General features: G+C 40.3%; 1 protein-coding gene across 1 annotated transcript in view; it reads left to right on the top strand.

Annotated features, from left to right (window-relative positions):
- The window catches only part of cacna1g (calcium channel, voltage-dependent, T type, alpha 1G subunit), a 634,394-nt gene that overhangs the window by 338,978 nt on the left and 280,330 nt on the right, over nucleotides 1-15,086 (top strand).

Below are 15,086 nucleotides of genomic sequence, written 5' to 3'. Positions count from 1 at the left end.
TGAAAAGATTTAAACTAAATTATAGGACCTGGTTAGTCCTGCTTCAGCTGTGATTTAGTCCTGTTAAGTCCTGATTTGGATAAGTTGTAGACCTGGTTCATTTCTAGTTCAGTTCAGATTTATTCCTTGTTCAAATTCTTCTAGTTATCAATAGTCAAACAGTATAGGTGAGTTTCAGCTGACGTCATTGTTATTAAAAGCCCGCGTTGCATGCTGGGAAATATTTTGGTTGGAGGCAAGAAACAGGATAGTGGTCAAACACAGTGCGTAACCTCGCGTATTTATCTTCGATAATGGTAAATTCCTGCTGCATTATCGGATGCACAAATAGAAGCACGGAAGAAGGAAAATGTCTTTTTCGTATTCTGAGTGAAAAGAACCACTAACAGTGAATTAAACGGCTTTCAAACATTCGCAGAACAAACGTAGAAGATCCTAACAAACCGTGGACTCCAACAAGTTCAACAACACATCGAGACTCTTGGAGGTTTTCATCTTTTCTGCTGTGAATGGCCCAGGAGTTTCCACCAATTATTGTCGACCAAGTGAATATTTGTCCAGGTAGTTGGAGATTCTGACCAGAAATTTGGTTTCATCCACCTTTTTTCGGGGTTGAAAAGGGTGATTTGGCTCCATCGATGCTTATGACCAGTTTCTGGTCAAATTGTCTTGGGTCCTCTGCCGTTAGAGTGGATAAATAACCGGGATCAATACCCTTTACGTGCTTTCTCGCTCCGTCCGTCATGTTGAATTTGTGTTTCTTGCCGCCAACCAAAATAATTCCCAGCATGCAACGCGCGCTTTTGTCAACAATGAAACTCGCCTATTTCATCACCGGTTTAGTCCTGATTGTGTAGTCCTGGTTCAGTCCTGGTTCAGTCCTGGTTTTGTCCTTGTTTGGCTCAAGGTGTGGTTCAAAATTTAATCCTGGTTCCACCCGATCACATTGACATAAGGACGTGATTGTTGGAATGTCAGTGGACATGAATGAGTATAGTTGGCAAGCTAGCCACTAGGCAACCCAAGGCTGTCTCCTTTATATGGGGGATGAGTGCATGTTCCTTCTCCGAGATTTTCATGTCATATTATGATGGATTGCACTGACGGTGTCACTTGAGGAAACTAATCTTTACCATTATTAATTTATGGCATGTCTTTGGTCCCCAAGACATCACTCAGGCGCTGTATTGTTTCTCCCGCACATGTCAAACACATAAAATATAAGAGGGGACATGACAACTCGGCTGACTTAGATATATGTTTTTTATCAATGTCAAAACACTGAAAAGAGAGCCCTTCAATGTAAAATATGGTATTCCACAAGGCCTTCTGTGTGGACTTTGCATGTTCTCTTTTGTCTCTGTGAGGCCTCTCAGCTGCTGCACTGTGGTCGCCCACTGCTCCTGCCTGCAAATTTGCAAGTGGATTTTGTTGGACTGTGTAATTACTGACAACTGGGGATCAAAAGAGTGTAACATTTTGGGCAAAATTTGATTATATGAATATGATGAGCTCCACTCCCAGTATATCAAAAGAATGAATAACCAAGAGAAAGTGACAGACAGAATCTCTCATACATGCTGAAAATAAATACTGATGACTGGTTGTTCAAATACTTTTTTATTTTTTGGACTTCCCTTTTGGCATGTCACCAAATGAGTTCCTGCTAATATAGTTAAATGTTGAATTTAACTTATATAACTGAACTGTTGGAAGTTGATAATCTTGTTTAACGGAAGTAATATTGCTTTGCGAGAAATGTAACAGTATGACATCGAGTGGGCTGGCCTCTCCATAGATCTGACCTGTAACTTGTGCTCAGCTGCATAGAGATTCATAAGTTTAATGCCATACTGTTCTGAAACATTTCATATCCATGCAGCCAGTCAGGAAGCAGATTCTCATTCAGAAAAAAAGTTATGTACATCTTAAAGGTAAAGAACACGTATCTGTCTATTAATGCAAGGAACGTTTGTATGTTTATTTGCTGTTTCATGCATAACTCTCGAACCACTCATCCGGCTGATCTCAAATTTGGAGGGTGTCATCCTAATGGTACAGCTGTGTCCGGTTCTAAGTTTCGTGTTATTAGGACAAAAAATGCCGAAGATCTGGTATGTTAGTATGTTACATAATATGTTCTTTTCATGGTGTTCTTTAAAGAGCCTCTATTACGCTATTTTCTGATCTATTTTAATGTTGTTTCCTCATCACATACAGACCTGGAGTTGTGTTTTGTCTCATTCACACATGTTTAACACACAAACCCTGCATATTTATCATATTTTCCACACTATTGGGAGCGCTCTTAAGCCTCCAACCCCATCAAAAAACGACAACCCAGAGTGCACGAATTCGGGTGTCCCAGCACGACTTCAGTAAACTACAAAGCCGCAGCGCACGCAAAACACGCACGGAGCAGACAGCGACCGCACAGTGACAAAACACCCGCAGCCACACTCATCACTCCACGCGGACGAGGAACGGAACGGAGGAACGAACCCAAAAAAGCGAGCGCATTGTGCCACTTCTAGACACGACTGAACAACAACTGAGAACACGCCAACACTCCAGCGGTCCCACACAGCACCCTCCCTACACGCCACAACTGAACAAAGCCCAGAGTCACCGTGAACGCCACAAACGAAGTCCCACTCACCCATCCAACTGTTGTGTTTCGTTTAAAGTCTGGTACGGTTTATTTGTGAAAAATCTTCGAAAATAGACCATTCAATGAGAGTGCGCCTTATAATCCAGAGCGCCCTATTGTGCGGAAAATACGGGAGGTTGATCCACCCTGCGATGTCACACAGTAAAACACTCCCCTGTGTTTTTAAACTCTATACATAAATCATTGTATAATTTCAGCACTGAATTTTCCAATCTCCACTCAACTCAAAGGTAGCCATTAACTTGAAATAATTACATCAAATGGTGGAACAGAGCATTTTGAGCTTTGGAGATGTAGATGGACTAATATGTAAAAGAAACAAAACACAACTCTAGGTATGTTTTTGAGGCGGTAACAACATTCTAACATTGATTAAAACTCACAAAGGTTAGATTTTGTGTAACGTAGGACCTCCAAATGTCTGAACTAAACTATATTCCTCTTGACGGTTTTTATCCGCATTACAGAGTAGGTCTGTGACTGTCGTGGCGTCATGCACACGAGTGGATGCTGGTGCTGTGTACACTGATCCCAGCTGCTGCCGGGGTAATCACTCTGCTCACAGCTCAGCACTTGTGTAGCCCGCTCCGAGCCACAGAGCCAGGCCTCGTGTGTGCTCGCTGTTTACTGAAGGCACTAATGAGCCTCTGCCAGAGCCGCTGACGAGCCCCAACATCTGTGACAGCAACCGGGGCACCACGGGGCAAGCAACAAAGCAGAACAAAGCACAGCCAATCCAGCGGTTTTAGCAAGTTTTCAAATGTGGATTAAAGAGGGATAGAACATTTCCTGCGGTATGAAGTCTTATTGAAGATGCGCCTTAGGGCTAGTCTGATTCGGTTTCAGTTCGTGGAAACCGTCTGACCTCGCAGCATTACAATTCGTTTGCTCGACGGTAGGCAGGTACTTTTTTATTTAACCAATTGCTGCTATTTGGTCGTGATGTATGTAATGGGCTGCTAATCCCAAATGTTTTCCGAAATCCTGTAGGAAGAAGGGCAATAACGTCTTTCTCCTTGATACAATTCACCAAACATTCTCTTTGTTTCGGCTTTAAATCCTCAGTCTCGGGAATTGAACACAGAATATATAGCACTTTGCTGATTGGCTGGTGCCCGGACTCGCACTCTCAGGGTTTTTGCGAACTGTCTCGTGCATTCCGATTCCTGAACTAGTCGCTGGAGAGACATGAAATTAAGAGGAGGCACTACTTAGGGCTGCTCGATATGAGAAAAAGACTGTAACTGAGAAAAAGACAACAACTGTTTGGTATTGCATAACAGTATTATTGTGACATTTTAATATATTTTTTTTGCACAATAGTAATTTAAGTGAAGTTAATTTGTCTTCATTCACTAGTCAGACTGGGACCAACCCAAGTTAAGAACAATCATGAAAAAAACATGCCTTTATGTTCATTTTACTTCCCAAAAACATTGAGAACTTTGTGTTGTTGCTACTGTATATATTTATTCTCTTGCAATATTGTTTTTTGCATCAGCCAGTATTGCAATATCTAATGCATGATGTAACTTCTCCGGTTTAGGGTCCCCCACAGGTCTCTTTGTTTCTATAGAGATATTATTGATTTGCCGTTGATGTTCCACAGTATGGCATTAAATTAAACATATCTATCCAGCATTTATTGAATTGCAGATATTTTTTATTGCTTTTAAATACATGCATTGGAACTGTGAGTTGGCCCTCCTCTCAACAGTTTACACGAAAGTAAAATTGCTTGGTGTCTTTTGGGACTATTTTCAGCTTGGTATATCATGTGTAGGTTTTATTTTCCAGCCTAAAACTGATTAAATTATACAAAATGGACTTTCATTAGTATATAACTGTTTGTTTATTTCCCCTCAACATTAGCTATGAGTATTTTGATTTAGAAAGAGCGTTAGTAACTTCAGATTTAGTGAGAGCATTAACACTAGTGGCGTCATAATTGCTATGTGCATTGCTGTAAAAATGGTGCTAAGAAGCATAAAGTAGCATGTTCATCTTCTTGTAAACATTGCTTCCTGTTGTGGCTTTAATTTCAGGTTTCATCTGATACCTCTCCAGCTCTATCTGTCTCAGTCTCCTCACATCTCTACTCTCTCTCCACCTTTGTGTGCAGAGTTACGGTGGCACTGAGCCCATCAGACAAGCTGCTCGCTGACCAGTAAATAAGGAGTAACCTTGCTCTCCGGTTGCATAGGGCAGCCGAGATCAGGAAATCGAGCTGGGGTTTCAGTATTGAGGCTACAACTGAAGAGCACTGTGCTCTACAACAACAGCTAGAATATAATTGGGATGGCAAAACAAAAAATGAATAAGACAAAGGAAATATATTTTCAAAGGACAAACACAAAGATGAGCAGTGCTTCTTTAGATATGACATTTCCTCACAGCAATGACAAACAACAGTCCCTCTACCGTGGACTGTCTTGTATTGTTTCATTTATTTATTTACTTATTTATTCTTTATTTCAGACACAAATATTATTCTGTCCATAGTTAAAAAGAAAAGCATGATCCAAAAAATATAGTACAAGGCAACCAAATGAGTCCATATCATTAAAATTTACATTAAAACATTAAAAAGTGTGGAGTGTACGTGCCCGGTGTTTTCTCAGAGCAGAGCTGTAACAGTGTGCACTCATTTGAGCACTGGTCAAAATCATTCTGATGGAGTTTTCAGACACCTCCAGGTGCAGAATAAATGTGTACAGGGGAAGTGAGCGTTCACAAACAGCTGACTGGCACTGTGCCACCTGAGCACCTGCAGCAGAAGACTAAAAGCATCATTGTAGACCACAGTGAGCCTGTGGATTGTCCCACAATTCCACCACAGAGGGGCTGTGTACAGTGGAGTACAAAGGGCTCTGAACAAAGCGTACTTAATATCATGAGAACACATAGTACATGAATAAATAAATGAATGAATGCCTTTATTTGTCCATTTCTTCACATGTACAAACAGTACAAAGGAATTGGAATTGGACCTGTCACCTCATTGGTACATTTGCAAACATAAAACACATGGGGAGACAGGACACAGACCAGACCGCAAGACAGGCAGCAGAGGAAGAAACAATGCAGCATAACATGAGGATAGGTGAGGAGAAAACAAAAAGAGTAGCCCCCAGACTGTGCCCCATTTTCTAAGAAGCATCTTTGCCTGAGCATACACCTAACAATACTGTCTCTATGTCTCTGTCATCTCGCCCATCATCACTAACTAAATAGTCAATGTATTTGGACTCTTTAGTGCATTGTTTCCCAAAGACTGGATCGCAGCCTTCAGGTGGGTTGCAAGAGATTTTTTCTGGGTCGCCTTTTCACGATCTGCATGTAGGTCTACAATATACAGTTCAAAACAAGACATACTCGTATAATTTCTAATCTTTTGTAATTATTGTATTGACTATTTTGTTCCAATATTGCTGGTACAATTGAATGTTGAAAAGAAAAAGAAATGGGCTACATTTAATGTCCAAATAGTCGACTTATGGGTCCTTTTGTTGCTGCATCAGTGACTTTTTCACTGTTTAAAACTTGAGTAATATTAATTGTTGAGAGAAACACGATCACTCAGTCAACAATAAAATATCCTCATTAATGTTCAATAATGTTCCATCTTTATTTTGTGATTTACGAATAATGTCTGTTGACTTTGGTCGTGAACATTTGTGGTTTTAAATTATAGGTCCCCAGAAAAGAAGTTTGGGAAACACTGCTTTGGTGGCTCACGAGGCTGATCACATTATTTGAAAACAGGAAAGTTCATTTTTTGATCTTGTTTCCTCTTCACAATCCTGATGATACTCTCTCATTGTTATGTACTATGTTAGAATAAAACCAAAATCTACTAGAGCTTCTGTGTTTTAAATTGTGCGATTTTATGTATTTTAGCATGTTAGTGTGTGTGTGTGTGTGTGTGTTTGTGTTGTTTGGTTGTGTGAAGTCGGGCAGCTGTGAGGGTTCGGCAGGTGGGTGGAAATGTGGGATTGTTTTTAATCACTGTAAAGCACTTTGTGTTACGTTTTTGTATGAAAAGCCCTTTATAAATAAAGTTTGATTTGATTTGAAGACAGGGAGGCAACACTGGGTGAATTACGCTATGATCTTGTTTTGTTTAATGTGCCTTATAATCCTGTGCGCCTTATGTATGAAAATAAATGAGATAATTCAGCATTATTTATATTGCACCTTATAATCCGGTGTGATTTATAGTCCGAAAATTACAGTAGTCTTGACAAAGATGTAAAAGAATCAAGTATAATGATAGCATTTAAAAAACACATAAAATCCAGAGCAATGTGTAAGTATGAAAAAGGAAACTAATTTGTTGTGCATAATAGTGAAGATTTCTGAAATGTACTGATCTGAAATGTTTTAAAGTAACTATCGGTGTTGAAGTATTGTCTAGAAAAAGGAAAAGGCAGCAGATAACATAAGTTGACTCATCTTTCTGCTCCTTTTTCATTCATTTCTTGTATGCTTGATGTTGTGACACTGTTAATATCTTTTTATACTTTATGAATGAAATAAATAAACATGAAAATCTTATCTATATCAGCCTAAAGCGTAACAGGTGAGTGGAGTCCTGTTTTATGGACAGTGCAATGCGTCCAATGGCCCTGTTAATGCCTGCAAGGTTGGGTTTGTGGAGTCCTATGATTTGTGTGTTTGGACCGGTTTTAACAGTGAGCGTATTGAAAAATCAGATTGGACAACACATCAGATGGGCTGGACACCACACTCCTCATTCTCTGTGCATGTAAACGTCGTGAGTGTAACTTGGCACTGGCGAGAGGGCCTGTGAGTGATTGACAGCTGACCGCCCCGGTGGCTGACCTCTGGCCCTTGTGGTTATTGCGGTGGTTCTTTTGTGGCGGATGGTTTACTGCCACTGGGTTCGTATAACTGAATTACAGTGGTGTTGTTAGCATTACTGAAGTGCTTAAAATAATGGGGAGTTTTTGTTTGTTGTCTGGAATGGCTTTGAAAAAGATGCTAACGACTGTCCATGGTGTTTTATGCAAAATACGCAGAATAGTCCATGTTTTTTTGTTTTTTGTTTGTTTTCTAAAAGTAAATCCAATGGAAAATTTGTGTTTATACTGTGTAGAAATGACTTTTACCAACAATGAACAGCAACAAATGTTAGTATTTTATTGTTTTTGGATATTGATCTCAGTGGCGGCTGGTCAATAGGGGCGCAAGAGCGCCACACTCCCTAACTTCACCTAGATAAAAGAAGAAGAAAAAAAAATTATAAAGTTGTTATTTTGTATTAGGCTATATGTTTAATATTTTGTTTAAAATTGAACGTGTATCTGCATAGACATTTTTTTTATCATGTTAAATGTGCTCATATCACTTTATTTGAATCATGTGTTTGGAATTTGAGTGCGGTGAGTCGGAGCGACCTAATGCAGGTCTATGGAAGAGCCTGAAGTTTTGAGAAAATGTTACGTTGCCTCTGCCCATTACTTTAAATTAGCCCTAAAATACATGTTTGGGGCACAGGGTCAGGAGCCCTGAAATCAACTGATTGGTCTGAATAAACATGAACACACATGTTGACCTGTTGTGGTTCAGCTGCTCTGTCCCGCGCTCAGCCCCAAGCACTGACGCATGTTACTGCTAATGATGGTAACAACAGAGTTGTGTGCTGTACTATAATGGAGAGTTCCTACAAGTACGTCAGAGGAACAGTTTTACGGAGTAAGAAGGAGAAAAGAAGCATTAAGCTGGAATGAGTGCTTTTGGCTGCGGTGAGATACTACGGCTCTGATTCTGATTCACACACTGGCTAATAGCGGCTAGCTATTAGCTAGCGCAAGGAGAGACCCGCCGCTGGGACCCAGGACGCATGCGCCGCCGGAACCTGTCGCAGCCAGGACCCACTCGCTGCCGGTGTAGCGTTTTCAAACTACCCCCTTCAAAAATTACCCCCCGGTAATTTGAAACCAGTTTCAAATTACCGGGGGTTACGGTTAAGGTTACGGTTAGGGTTGCGGTTAGGGTTACAGTTAGGGGTTAGGGTTAGGGTTAAGGGGGGTGGCTTGAAACAGTTTTCAAATTACCAGGGGGTAATTTGAAACCAGCTTCAAGCTACCCCCGGTAGTTTGAAACCGGGGGTAGTTTGAAACCTTTACACCGGGGCCGGGGCAATCGCTCGCTGCTCTGTCCGCCTTTGCCCACCTGTTTCTCGATGTAAAAGTTTCACTGGGTGTAGCGCACAGAGGGCATAAGTCTGATTTTACAATCAGCTCAGGCACTTGGCTCTTGGACCTCGTGTCACGGACCGGACTGGACCAGGATTTGGACCAGTTTGATCTCTTCGTATTGGACAGTACACTTTTGGAGACAGAACCAATGGGACAGTGGATAGAGGAAATACTCTGCTTGAGGCCTCTGGAGAAGGTAAGAGCATGGATGTATTAGTTTGGGGAAAATCTGAAGATGGAGCCTCACAGGTAAATAATATTGTAGTGTTATAGTTAAATAGTGCGTAAATGAGCTCGTTGTTCTGCGCTGTAGGAGCGGCGCTGATGCTGTGTGTTCAAGTTGTGATCATAGCCTCTTATTGTAGTTTTGCTGATGTTGCTGGGGATGGGTGTGAGTGGTGTGTGTTACCTTGTGGTGTTACCTTGTGTTGTTGGGGCTGGCAGTGAGCAGTATAGGTTGTGCTGCTGCGTAAACTTGGGTAAACTTGCGTAAAACTGCGCTTGGCTGTGCGTTGTGCTCTGATAGTTCAGCCAATAGTGACCAAAATGACTGTCTTTTTCTGTTTCATTATAATACTATATAGCCTATATATAATACATATATTTATAATATATATTTATAATTTTGGCCTTGGCGCCCCCCCAAAAAATTATATCACCAGCCGCCAATGATTGATCTTGTACATAATAAATGTGTATATATTAGGGATATCGAACGGTACGATATTATCACGATATGCATCTCACGGTACAATATTTTTTATGATATTTTGCAATATAATTGTAGAAGGGACACTTTTTTGCTTTTAAAATACCTTGACAAGATTTTGGTGTGAATTATTTCAGTCATAATCCCAAGAATTCAAGTAAAAAACATATTTCTTCATGTTGCTACTACAAAACCATGTATTTAAGCAAAAGAACTTAAGATATGTTGTGAGGTAAACGTGTTCAAATCAAATATGGCGTTTAACAAGTGTAAAGCTCATTTATTCTTAATTACAAAAACATTGGATACGATGGACAAGTTTGTTTAAATTGTTTTAGATCAAGACGATTATCCAATCAGAAAGCAGAATGCAAAATTTTCACATTTTCTCAGTATTTTTTTCTGATGAGTATGTAGCATCAATAGTTGCCAAGATAAAATTATTTAATTTTGAAAACAGATTAATTCCGCTTTTAAAAGTCCATGTAAACACTTAATTACACCTAATGAAAATGATTATTCAGAATTCAACTTGATTCCAAAGTAAGTGGGTGGTTTATTCCAATTTTAAATCTGAATTAATTTATTCCTCGATCATGTAAACATTTATTCTTCTTAAAAAATAACTCTGGTCATTCAGCACATGCTTGTTGGGTCGCCCTTCTGACACGGTCCAGGTGATCCAGCTCCACCAGACTTTGATCCACCGCTCTCTGGATTTGTGAGCGGGATGCGGGAGTGGGCTGAGGTAGAGCAGCCGTTGATTCACCTTGTTTTCTTCCTCCCTTCTCCGACACTCTTCCCTTCTCTTCCTCAGCTGACAGACGGAAAGCGTGATGAGAGAATTCTCCAGCTGCTGCTTCATTATCATCGGAACGACTGAGAAAAAAAACTTTGCGTCATGTTTGTGTCCGTGGCGTAACGACAAAAATGACAAAAAAACGGTAGCAGTTGCAGTGTGTGTTTTCTTCCGGGCAACGTAAATACGCTCGTGTCCCTGTCCAATCAGAGCCTTTCCCGACTTCCAGATGTTGAGCGGACTTAAATAAAGGCAAAGGTGTTTTCCATGTAAACCTCAAATTAGAATTATTATTTCCGTGTAAACTTGAAGGCGAATATTTTAATTCCGAACTATTAAACATTTGAAGATTTGTCTCTTTGTTTGTTTTCTTATCTAATAGTCAAATAAAAGAACACGTTGAAGTCATATTCTTGTCATATAGCATCCTGTTTACGAACTCTTTTGTAGCTGCTATTGATGCGAGCACTCCAAAATATGGCAACAAAATGCGTCGTGATTAGTATGATTGACCTCCTGTTTGTTTTTCATTCAGTGCTTTGAGATTTCACAAGATTTCAGAACATCCATTCGGAGCCAGCCATCTCAGACCCATCCATCATCCCCCCCTCAGTGTCTCTGGCCTGAGTCCGGTGCGTCCAGTGTTCGCCCCGGCGCAATAAGCTAAAACAGCCCCGCGATTCTGTGTGGCTCATTTAGCTGAAAGTACACTGGCACCACTTCAGAGTCTACCATTCACTTTAGATCCTATTGTTTATGTTACATCTGACGCCGCCTTTCCAATCACCGAATGAGCTGAGCAAATATGCTTTCGAAAAAATATTATTCAAGATTTACGTCGGTATAGCAACCAGGAAAATAATTGTTTCTCTTGACGGTTTCCAGATTGTAGAAAGTGGTGATGTCATACGCTCTGACCAGACATAGATAGAGCCAGATTTTCTATTGATTACATTCTACTTTCTCATGAAATATCCAAAAGGTAAATTCACAAATGTGGAAACTGAGCATTTCTATTAGAGACTAGACTTGTAAGCTTCCTGCCCCATCAGTATTAAATAATATTGGTGGTTTATGTGAGTGAGCAGCTGCAGTATGCACTTTGTGTTGTGGTTTAGATGCCTCAATAGCAGATAATAAAAAGTTCTATTTCAGTTCAAAACTTTGGGGGCAGGAGTGGAACTTGGATATACTGTATTTTATGGGCTATTAGGCGCTCTGGATTATAAGAGGCACTGTCATTAAATGGTCTATCTTCTAATTTTTTTCACAAATAAACCGCACCGGACTTTAAACGAAACACAACAGGTCAGTGGGACTTTGTTTTGGCGCGTTCACGGTGACTCTGGGCTTTGTTCAGTTGTGGCGTGTAGGGAGGGTGCTGTCTGGGACCGCTGGATTGTCGGCGTGTTCGCAGTGACTCAGTTGTTCAGTTGTGTCTAGAAGTGGCACATTGCACTCGCTTTTTCGGTTCGTTCCTCCGTTCCTCATTGGCGTGGAGTGATGAGTGTGTCTGTGGGTGTTTTTCACTGCCTGCTCCATGTGTGTTTGCATGTTGTGCGGGTGGTGCGGCTTTGTAGTGTACTGAAGTCGTGCTGGGACACCCAAGTGGATTCGTGTATAGGGCGCTGTGGATTGTGGGGGGCACAGTCAGTCTTTGATGGGGTTGGAGGCTTAAGAGCGCACCCTATAGCCCAGAAAATACGGTAAAAAAATTGTGCAGAATTGTTCTTTTGGTGCTCTTCAGTGTAGGGACCAGTCTCAAATACAAATTTGTGTACTATTTCATTTAATTTTTTCCATATATCCATACATCTACATCCATATTTCATTTGGACCATACTTGAATTCCAATAATAGTTAACAAAGGAGGCAAATCAACTTCAATATTGTAATTATGATCATAAACTGTTAAATAAATCAATTCTTCGTATTAATTCTTCTTAATATTATTATTCTTGTTATCACTGTGGACATGGAAGATGGTGATGACATGTTTAGATAATGTAGGATGAGCTATACTCATATGCACAAGTTTGGTTCTTGCACGAATGATGTAAAGTTGTTATTGTTTAAATTTTACTGTACATGACTGTACACAGCCCACCTCTGGATTCATTACAAAAAAGCCAGTTTGCAAAGACCGCAGCTGCCTACAATGATGTTTTGCGGGCGCTTTGTGGACAAGTGTGATGGAGATGTTTGTGAACATTCTGCAGGCTCTACTGAGAATTTTAATGTACAGCTTTCAGACAATGAAATAACATATTTTGTGGGCTATTAGGTGCGCTCTTAAGCCTCCAACTTGATCAAAAAACGACTGCGCCCCCCACAATCCAGAGCGCCCTATACACGAATCCACTCGGGTGTCCCAGCACGACTTCAGTAAACTACAAAGCCGCACCCACCCACAGAACACACAAACACACACGGAGCAGACAGCGACCGCGCAGCCAAAAACACCCGCAACCACACTCATCACTCCACGCGGACGAGGAACGGAACGGAGGAACGAACCGAAAAAGCGAGTGCAATGTGCCACTTCTAGACACAACTGAACAACTGAGTCACTGCGAACACGCCGACAATCCGTTGGTCCCAGACAGCACCCTCCCTACACGCCACAACTGAACAAAGCCCAGAGTCACCGTGAACGCCACAAACAAACAAACCACTGACCCATCCAACTGTTGTGTTTCGTTTAAAGTCCGGTGCAGTTTATTTGTGACAAACGTTCGAAAATAGACCATTTAATGACAGTGTGCGGAAAATACGGTAATAATGTCACTCACAAATTTGAGAGTTAGTGCGATATACGATATCAGTCCAATATGTGGAGACCATAGACCGTATATATGAGTGGATAGAGCTAAATAGAAAGTTTGCCAGGAGGCTCTACCGGCTCCTTCTGACCCTGGCTCCAACTGACTTACACTGGGATCTTGTGGCTCCTCTCTTTGTACCTGCTGCTGTGAGCCTTGTCATTTTGGTCTTAAAATACTCATTAACCCGCGACACATGATCCTGAATTTTGTCTGTCAAAAAAAAAAAAACTCTTCCTAACATAGAGCCTTACTCCAGAGTCGCTCCTGTCTTTTGGTACAAGGTATGTTTTCCATGTTGTCCTTGTCTGTTTTAAAAATTGACTATGAGTCTGGAATAAAGATGAATTGAATTGAATTATTATAAAAACCTCATCATATTTCCTTTAGTTCCTGAGCCAGTGTGCACGCCCACTTTTGACCTCTGTAAAAATATTGACAGATCGGTTCATAATAAATAACAGAAATGGTCTGCCCAAGGACATAAAAATAAAATATGGAACCGCCAACCTTTCAATCTCCGATATTGCACCGTGACAGAGAACAAATGTCAGGCGGTTGGTTTCCCATGATTCTTAGTAACGATGCATCCGATTGGACGAAAAGAGGTGACCCTTTAATTAGCTTCTGTATTGGATATTACCTCAGAAAATGCTATGGAAATGCAGAGATCCAACCAACGACCTTTTGGTAATTAGACTTTCAAAATACACTGATAACGTTAATGAACTTTCACGTGTGCTTTAGTATATGCAGGCTGACTCAGCACATGTGGTGCCCTGTCCACCCTCCTGTCCCAGTGTCCTTGCGGGAGTTGCCAAGTCTGCTTTTTTAGAGCGACTTTTGGTACCACTTTCTCTTCATAAAAGTAAAATAATGGACCTATTCATGACTGCAATAAAGGCTAATACACTAAAATAAAAGTATGTTGTTGTCTTTTTCCATTTTTGTTTTTTGTTGTTTTTACTGTACAGAAAAAAATTTAACTGAGCAGGCTTGCATCTCCACAGACCTGACTCTTATTTGGCCTACTCAGACGCACTTGATGAAAATGTTTGTGAAGCCTGTACAATAGTTTTTTTTAGAAACATTTTTATTAGGGGTGTCAAATTATTGCGTTAATTGCGATTAATTAATTACAGTCATATTTAGTGTGTTATGTTTTTTTATCACGTTAATCTTATTTTTAATCTCTAACTTTACTGTTTCTGTTCGCGAGTTGCCTTATTATAAAATCTGTTTTTATGTGTTTTTAGGACACAGAATTGTAGCCTAATTTTCATTCCCGTTCTCACCTGCATTTGCGATAAACCTGCACACGTCTGATCTCTGAAAACATCGCGACACAGACACAGAACAGACTCACCATCAGCATCAACATCCCTCTGTCACAGAAAGAACACTTATATTCCACTGAGTCGTGTCCTTTAGTCCGACAGAAGCTGAACCACATCAGTGCACAAGAGCGTTTTTTTTTATTTTTTTTATTTTTTCGCCACTTAGTTTATGCAAATGAGCCATGCAGTTTTAAGTTTCATTTCTGTGAGACTTGCACAAAGCTGCATTAAACACATGATAATGTCAAACGGGCTGATGTGGCTCTAAAGTGGTGATGTTTATATGTTGTAAAGTTGAGTTTATTTCTGCAGATTAGTAATAGTAATAATAATGATACTTATATAAAAACGTTAATGACAGTATGAAAATAATGTCATAATGAATTCAAATGAAAATACCTCAAGTTGAAGCTTTTCTCAGCAATTTTTAGGTGAGATTAAAAAAAGAGATGAATTAGATTAATGAATTACAGGTCATAATTAATTAAATCTCTTGATTTTTTTTAATCACTTGACAGCACAAA

The sequence above is a fragment of the Boleophthalmus pectinirostris genome, unplaced genomic scaffold (genome assembly GCF_026225935.1).
Source record: "Boleophthalmus pectinirostris isolate CB_2022bp ecotype Guang Dong unplaced genomic scaffold, ASM2622593v1 HiC_scaffold_14, whole genome shotgun sequence".
Lineage (NCBI taxonomy): Eukaryota > Metazoa > Chordata > Actinopteri > Gobiiformes > Gobiidae > Boleophthalmus > Boleophthalmus pectinirostris.
Note: the sequence above shows the minus strand (reverse complement) of the source record. Positions and strands in the feature narration are given on the sequence as shown.